This window comes from Cupressus sempervirens, chromosome 9 (genome assembly GCF_028749045.1).
Source record: "Cupressus sempervirens isolate cs-2001-9-10 chromosome 9, ASM2874904v1, whole genome shotgun sequence".
NCBI classification, from domain to species: Eukaryota; Viridiplantae; Streptophyta; class Pinopsida; order Cupressales; family Cupressaceae; genus Cupressus; species Cupressus sempervirens.
In genome coordinates this window covers 45,323,986-45,332,986 of record NC_143126.1, presented here as the reverse complement: position 1 = coordinate 45,332,986, position 9,001 = coordinate 45,323,986, and positions in this window count along the sequence as shown.

Here is a 9,001-nt window from a genome sequence, read left to right as displayed (position 1 = left end):
AGTGTCGTGGAAGCACCTTCTTGTTGAAATTCCTTTTGAGACGAGTTTGATAGACTGTGAGATGATCATAGGCTTGTTGTCGCTTCTCGTCTAAGAGATCTAGCTGGGTGAGCTGAGCTACTCTATATTCTTCATCTGATATTTGCCCTTGCAAAGATATGTGCAAGGAGGGAAGTTCAACCTCTATAGGTACTACTGCTTCAGCACCATAGACTAGGGAGTATGGAGTTGTGCCTGTGGATGTACGAAAGGAAGTTCGATAGGCCCATAGGGCTGGATTTATTTGTAGGTGCCAATCACGGCCGGAATCATTGACAACTTTCTTTAGAATTTTGAGGAGGGTTTTGGTAGTTGCCTCTGCCTGGCCATTACCTTGTGGGAAATATGGGCTAGAAAAGTGGTGATGGATGTGGAGGGAAGTGCATAATTCTTCCATGTTGAGATTTTCAAAGTTACCTCCGTGGTTAGTGAAGATGGTGGATGGGATGCCGAAGCGGCAAACAATGTGGTACAAGATGAACTTGGAGACCTGAACTCCTGTAGCTGAGACTAGGGGGACTGCTTCCACCCATTTAGTGAAATAGTCTATAGCTGTTATTATCCATTTATGTCCATCAGATGAGAGGGGTGTGATAGTTCCAACTAGATCAAGGCCCCAACAAGCGAAAGGCCAAGGTGGTGCAATAGGTTGTAGATCCTGTGCTGGAGCGTACACAAGATTTGCATGTTGCTGACATGGGAGACACTTTCTGACAAAGTCACAGGAGTCTTCTTCAATGGTAGGCCAATAGTAGCCTGCTCTAAGGATTTGTCGCGCTAGGACAATACCACTCATGTGGGCACCGCAAAGTCCAGAGTGTACTTCCTTTAACACCATCGCGGCCTCATTTTGGTCTAAACATCGAGAGAGAGTATCGTGATAACCCCGACGATATAGGGTATTGGCTATGATAACATAGCGGGATGATTTTCAGATGAGGTTCTGGTGTTGGGTACGTGTGAGGTGAGGGGATATGATACCATCGTTAAGGTAAGTGTGAATCTCATGGTACTAAGGGGATTGGGGACCAACCAAGATACAAACACAGTTTGAATCCTCATTCGCATAGGCGGGTGTGAGGAGCTGCTCCACTAAAAACTGATACTGTGTAGCTGCTTGGGGAATTTCCAAGAGCGAGCCTATAGTAGCCATAGCATCTGCTGCTTTGTTCTGTATTCGAGGCACTTGTGTAAACTGAAGCTTTGTAAAATGTTGGGTTAGCTGATCAACTAGCTCTTTGTAGGGTAATAGCTTTTCATCTTTGGTTTGATATTCATTTAGGGCTTGCTTGATGATGAGCTGAGAATCGCCAAAGATTTGTAGCTCAACAATGTTCCATTCTACAGCTATCTTTAATCTTGCTATGAGGGCCTCATATTCAGCTATATTGTTGGTGCTAGAGAATTGTAGCTTGAAGGCTTTTGGAATGTAATCTCCTTGAGGTGTGACCAACAATATTCCTGCCCTTGATCCATGAGATGTGTATGAGCCATCAAAATAAAGTTTCCATGGGGGTTATTCTTTAATTAGACAGATATGCTCATCTGGAAATTCTGTGATCAATGGATAAGCATCTATTAGAGGTGCATCAGCTAGGTGATCCGCTATAGCTTGCCCTTTGATTGCCTTTCTATCCACATACTGGATGTCAAATTCACTAAGGAGCATAACCCATTTGGCCAAACGGCCTGTAAGTGCTGTTCTAGAGAGCATATACTTGAGAGGGTCAATCTTGGAGACTAGTTGGATGGTATGACTTAGCATGTAATGGCAAAGCTTTTGAGTTGAGAAGACAACTGCCAAACAAGCTTTTTCCATAGGAGTGTAATTGAGTTCATAACCAACTAGGGTTCTACTGATGTAGTAGATCGCTCTTTCTCTTTTGTAGTCATCAAGCTGTGCTAGAAGTGCCCCTAGAGCAGTAGGTGTTGCTGATATGTACAAAATTAGGGGACGACCAGGAATTGGTGGAACCAAGATAGGGGGATTAATGAGATACTGCTTGAGATGGTTGAAGCTGCGCTGACATAAAGGATCCCACTTGAAGTTCTCATCCTTCTTTAGTAAATGTGAAAATGGTGTACACTTATCTGCAAGCTGGGAGATGAAGCGCCGAACAGATTGGAGCTTTCCTTGAAGAGAGCGAAGTTGTCGCAGTGTCTGGGGAGGAGGCATGTCTAAGATAGCCTTGACCTTCTTGGGGTCGATCTCTATACCTCGTTTAGAAACTATGAAGCCTAGAAGCTTGCCAGATGTGACCCCAAAGACACATTTCTTGGGATTCAGCATGAGATGATATTTGGCTAACCTATCAAAGACTTTCTCCAAGTCAGCAAGATGATCCATGAAGGTATGAGACTTGACCAAGATATCATCCACATAATCCTCCAAAATGCTATGGATGAGATCATGAAAAATGGCTGTCATAGCTCTTTGATAGGTAGCCCCAGCATTCTTTAGGCCAAAAGGCATCATGTTGTAGCAAAAGGTTCCCCAAGGGGTAGTGAATGCTGTCTTATGCTGATCCTCTTCTGCAATCTTGATTTGATTATACCCAAAAAATCCATCCATGAGGGACAAAATTTCATGTCCAGCTGTAAGATCTACAATCATATCTATGTTGGGCAAGGCAAAATCATCTTTTGGACAAGCTTTGTTAAGATCTCTAAAATCAGTGCAGATTCTGATGTCACCGGAAGGTTTAGTGACAGGGACCATGTTGGAGATCCACTCTGAGTAGTCGATAGGTCGGATAACCTTAGCAGCTAACATTCTTTCTAATTCAGCTTTGACCAATAATGCCACCTTGGGGTGCATTTTTCTAAGCTTTTGTCTGACGGGCTTGATCTTTGGATCAACTGCAAGATGATGAACTACAAGCTTTGGATCAAGTCCTGGCATGTCCTGATATGACCATGCAAATCGGCCAATATTCTCTCTTAAGACCTCAAAGAGGAGGTCAGCTTGGTCTTGTGATAGGGATGCAGCAATGTGAACAAGTCTGGGGATCTCTGAAGAACCAATGTTGACTTCTCGAGTATCCTCAATTAGAATAGAAGACACCTCTGGTCGATTATCTTGAGGAGGCAATGCTAAATCCTCATGTTCTTCTTGTGGCTCTGGATTTTCTTGCTGAGGGGTTCTCTTCGTTGTCTTAGCTAGTCTCAGATTCACCTTAGTTCAAGTTTTGGGTGTATCGGAACTAGGTTGGGGATTTTCTCCAAAATACCCCTTGGGATCTAGCTTGTAGATATAGGCAAAATCTGGCTTTGTTTTCTTGTGAGGAGTTTCAGCTCCCATGAATCTTAGAAGTGCCTCCTCTGATGTGAACTCATCGATGTGTATGACACTTGGTTGGTCCCAATCTATGAGTTGTGGATGGGCGAGTGGTAGGTCAATGAGGTGGATGGATAGTTCTTGGAGAACAGAGTCTCCGAGGGAGATTTGGTCTAGGATATCATCGTAGGCTCTCTTTTCAACTTCATTAGGAATGTCTTCAATTTCAACAAGGTCGCGGTGAATGTTTGAAAAAGCGTGACCATTCTCATTGGTGCCCCCAGTTGTGGGTATGCCAAAGCCAAGACCTGACTTCGATTCCCACTTGTGTGCGTTGATAGGGCACTGCATGCCTCTTTCTTCTGGTCCTAGACCACCACCTTGATAGTTCCATTTTTCAGTGATGAGCTTATGTTCTTGGGGATACTTTTGGCTGAAGTGATCAAGGCGTGCTTGATTTCTTTGAGGTGCATCCTTATGTAACCATTTGTTGATATCTGGAGTGAGCTCCTCATGAAGAGGGATTTTTGAGGATACAAAGGTTGTTGGGCCAAACTGTTTGTATCGAGGAGGTGGAATTTCCTTAGCTTTGTGATATGTCGGTCATCCATGGGCATGTGGATCAAGTGGGAGTGCCCCGACAGCAAATGCATCTGACAGACTATACTCTCCACAACCTTTGTTATTGATCTTCACGGTAGACAGGGTAGAGGCAAGGATGGTTTCTGGGTCATTATAAGTGTGGGATGAGCTGGCGATGGATGTGCCGATATCAATTCCAGGGCAATGGTTTGTATATGAAGCTTCAACCGCATTGCAGTAAGCAAAGGGTTCTGGATCGGCATGGATGGTTACCTCAGTGCCTTGATGTGGAAATTTGATGCACTGATGGTAAGTGGATGGAACGGCTTTCATGGCATGAATCCATGGGCGACCGAGGAGGATGTTAAGTGGTAGGTTTAGATTAATAACATGGCAGAGTGTCTCTTGGATGACTGGCCCAACCTTGATTGGCAGCAAAATAGTTCCTTCTGTGGTTCTTTCCAAGTTGTCATAAGCTTTGATGGTGATAACCTCACTGATGATATCTGCCTCAGTATACCCAGCTTGTTTTATGAATTTTAGGGTGCAAATATTCAAGGCTGATCCATTATCTATCATTACTCTTTTTACAGCAAATTTGGATACCATGATGGCTATGCGAAGCGGAAGGGTGTGATCTGGGTCGACCACGGGTATGTCGGTGGATTTGAATGATAGGGCACATGAGGATGAGAGGTGTCCAACAAGATTACGAAAATCAGTAGCATTGATATCAGAAGGGACACGAGATTCTATGAGAGCACTGTCAAGGATGTTCTTGTACATAGGACTAGTGCGAAGAAGGTCTAAAATGGAGATTTGGGCTGGCATGTTCCCAAGGTGTTCCAAGATATTGTACTGGCTTTTTGATGGAGCTGATGGTGTTGGTGTAACAGGTGGGCCTGCGATGTTAAATCGCGCTCTTCGAGTGGTGATTGCACACTCATTGTTTGGTCCTTGGATATTGATAACATTGACGGAAGGCTCTTTCTCGGATATACAACCTATAAGGCTACCATAGTCTATATAGGATGAAGTGTGGTCATTGTTCTTCCCATGCTGTTGATTTGGCTGACGGTTGTTGGTGTTGTTGTTGTTGGTTTGGATAGGTGCTTTTCTAGGATTTTGGTTGTGGTGTGGAGGAAAAGCATTTTGATAGATCTGTAAGCCTGCATTGGGAGAGGTTTGGGCACCAACAGTGATTTCCTTCCGATCAATGAGGTCCTGCACATAGTCTTTTAGTTTCATGCATCTGAGGGTAGTGTGACCTTTTACCCTATGAAATTTGCAGTACTCATTATCTTTGTACCATGCAGCTTTTGATTGGCTTGGGTCAATTTGCTGGGTAGGAGGAAATTTGATGAGGTTTTCTTTGACTAATTTCTCAAAAATGACATCCAATGGCTCACCAAGGGGTGTATAGTTTCTAGGTGTAGGTTGGAATCTAGGCTTTTGTCCTGCAGCTACATTGATGGCATTAGCTTGATTGCTAGACCCTTGAAAGTTGGGTCTTGGAGTGTGGTTTTAATAGCTTTGGTTATTCTGTTGTTGGTAGTTGATAGCTTGTTGATTTTTTGGTTGATATGGTGGGTTGGACTGGTTGTGAGAAGGACCAACAATATTCACATGTCTGGTGTCAGTGACGCCATCTGTTGCAACGTGCTTGTTTTTGTTCCAATACCTAGACTTGTCATTGGAATGTGTTTGATTTTGGTTGGCTTCCTTGTAAAGCTTGACTACACCATCTTTAATGAGTCCTTGCTCAAGGATCATTCCTTTCTCTTTGATATCTTTGTAGGTTTGCAAATAGTTCATGGTCATGTGGTGAGCCAAGCTAGGATGGGCATTATCAATAAACATTTTCACAACATGGCGTTCTGGCAAGGTGCAGGATATGCGGGTGGTAAGGGTTTGCCATCTTTGCAGGTATTCGGCAAGGCTTTCTCCACCTTTTTTCTTGGTGTGGACAAGATCAACTATTGATAGCTCTGTTTCAACAAGATGGGCATATTGGGCTACAAATGCCTCAGATAATTCAGCAAAGTTTTTAATTGTACCATAGGGGATTCTATAAAACCATTCAAGAGCTGGTCCAGCTAAGCTTTTGGGAAAAAGGCGCAAGAGGAAGACATCATTATATGCTACATCCTGGCAGTGCATGTAAAATTCTTTGATATGTGTGACAGGGTCTCCTTTTCCTCTAAATTTGTCAAATTTGGGTACCTCAAAGTGTTTGGGAAATGGTGTCATGGTAATGGCTCTGTCAAATGGGTAAGGACACACATTCTCAAACTTGAATGTCTTCGGATCATTCCCTTCTTGGATGGCTTTCAGAGCTATCTTCATTTGCTCCCATTCTGAATTGATAGGTGATGGCTGGGGTGCCCCCAATGTAGGAGTGCCTTGAGGTAGGTATGTACTGGATGGGGCCACTGAATATGGATGGCTATGAGGGATTTTCTGATAGGGATTGTACATTGTTTGGGTAGCTGCATGGTGGATGACAGGTTGCTGAGGGAGAGGTGGCGCATATTGCTGCATGTGCTGCGAGGCTTGCTGTTGATATGGGATTTGAGGTTGGGATTGAGGAACATAAGCTGGCTATGGGATAAATGGATTGCTTTGTGGAGGTAAGGTATAAAATGGTTGAGAGGCTTGGGGAAAGGATCGGGGGGCTTGTGGGGTTTGACCAATATATGTGGGTTGTGCCCCCATTTGGGATGGTATCTGCAAATAATTGGTGGTTGGCTGGGGTGGTGGATTACCTCCTAGAAGTGGCATTGAAAAGTAGTTGGTAATTGGAGGTAATGGATTAGTTGGTGGTGGAGGTGGTGGGAATTGAAAGCTTGGGAATGGAACTGATGGGGTTTGATAGCTTTGTGGTTGGATTTGGAAGCTTGGTAGAGTGGTGGCAGGGGCTGGGGTCACTTGGGAGCTTGGTAGAAAATTGGTAGTAGCTTGTGGGATTTGATAGCTTTGTGGAGTGAGGGTAGTAGCTTGTAGATTTGTGGCTAATGGTATTGAGCTCCCAAGACCTAATGGAAATGATGGGATTGTTTGTTGGGCTGCAGTGAACAAGCTGGGGGTGATGAAAGGTTGATTACTTGGCCCCATGGGTGGCATCCCTGTTGTATATTGCTGAGGTTGGCCAAAGATGCTAGCACTGATTTGGGAGATGGGTGGATTTGGAAGGCTGGTTTGGGGAGCAGCAGCAGCATTAGTGAAGGGGGTGAACGGTGAGCTGTTTTGGGTAAAGGGGGTTTGGAGCGGAGAGGTATGAACCAAGGATGGAGTGGTGGTGGCTGGGTTGGCTTGCGGCATGGAGATTTCAACTTGGGTGGATGATGGTATGTTTGGGTCTGTTGGATCATATGGATTGGCTGGAGGCTCTTCTTTTGGCATATATTGAGGATAATTTGGATCATAAGAGCCTATGGGTGGTGGTAGCTTCCCAAACAATGGGTGAGATGGATCTGATAATGGAGGGGGTCTTCCAAAGTCAAAGGTTCCTACATTTTCCCTTCGAAAATTAGCCATGATTGTCTCTTTGTTCTTGTCTATAATGGCATTTACCAATACTGCATTTCCTGGTTGGTTCATGAAAGCTTCAATGTCAGTACGTGATGGCATAGCTTTCTCTAGGCTGAAGGATGGCTGAGTGCTCAAGGGGGGTGAGGCTGTTCGATCCAAATGATAGGGCTCCATTGTTTCTTTCTTCTTGGCTAAGCGAGTGACGGGTGGCATGAAAAATGCTCCTAGGGATGAGATGCAATAATGCTGATGGATGCAAAAGGGGGAAGGCTTCTCTATGCAAATGATTTCCTAGGTTAAGGCAAAGCTATACAACAAAACCTAAGGAGGATTGGGTTGGAGATTCTAACTTCAAAGATATGTTGCCAAAGCACGAAAGGTCTGCTTTCCTATGTGTAAGCTTGGTGGTGATTGTGTCAACTTAAGGATAGACTGATGATCCTTTAGGAAGAACACGAGATTGACCACTTGTGGATCCCAACCTTTAGCTCAAGGTGATGAGGGATAACAAGTGACAAAGCTGGATCACCCTAGACAAAGCTCTGTCAAAGGGATAACCTTGGTGAGATTGATGGATTTGGAAGATTTTAGGAGTGGCAAACTTTTGGCAAAAGTGACAACAATTGTGAAGGCTTGGATGTGAGGTTTTGATTTCTGGCTAGATGGTTTGATTCTAAATGAGATGGATGAGCTAATAATGCTTAAGGGGATAACCTAAGATGGCTAGCTTTTCTACAAAAATGACTCTAAAGTGAAGCTTATCCAAGAAGATGTGGAGAAACAAGGGTGTCTAATCATAGAAATCATGCCTTGTTGGTAAGGCATAAGCAGGATTAACTCCTGGATGTTGGCTAAATTTGATGGTGCGCTCTAACCAGGCCTCTTGAAGTGCTTCGTCGGTAGCTTTTGCCTCTACTTTGTGGAGTTTGGCAATTCGTGGGCTTGGTGTTATTTCTTTTCTCTTGGCTGAAAGTTCTTGGTATGCTAGAGATGGTTTGAGTTTAACTTTGTGGAACTTCTGTTTGGGTTTGAGTTGCTCTGACATCAATTTCTGAATTTTCTTGGCTTTGAGAGATCTTGGTTGTTTTGCTTCAACTCATTCAACTTCTGGAATAGGCAGTGACTACGCTAAGTATGCCCTAAGCTAGGATTGACCAAGTTTGGCAAACATTCATTCAACAAATAAAAGATCAAGCAATAGATAGAAACAACCAGATAGAAGTTTTTGATTCTCAGAAAGTGATACTTGTGCCAAGGAGTGTGTATGTTCTACAAATGTTTCGATCAGTCACCTCAAACACATTAACATCCTAGATGGTTGTCTACAAGGCTGACAGTTGGTTTAGCTAAGGAGTCCTCGATATACACAAGGTACGTGAGGCCCAAATCCGTAGATGAGACCAAAAAGATGTCACACAGCCGAGAGGAGCGGTAACCCACTTCTCCTCTTTCACTTCTCAAGGGTATAAAGTTCCTTGAGGCTTAGCCCGAGTGACAAAATCTTGATCCCAAGAGAGGTGTCTTTCGATTCACCTTCCGATTCTTATACTCCGCCAGAACGCTGGAGTTGAG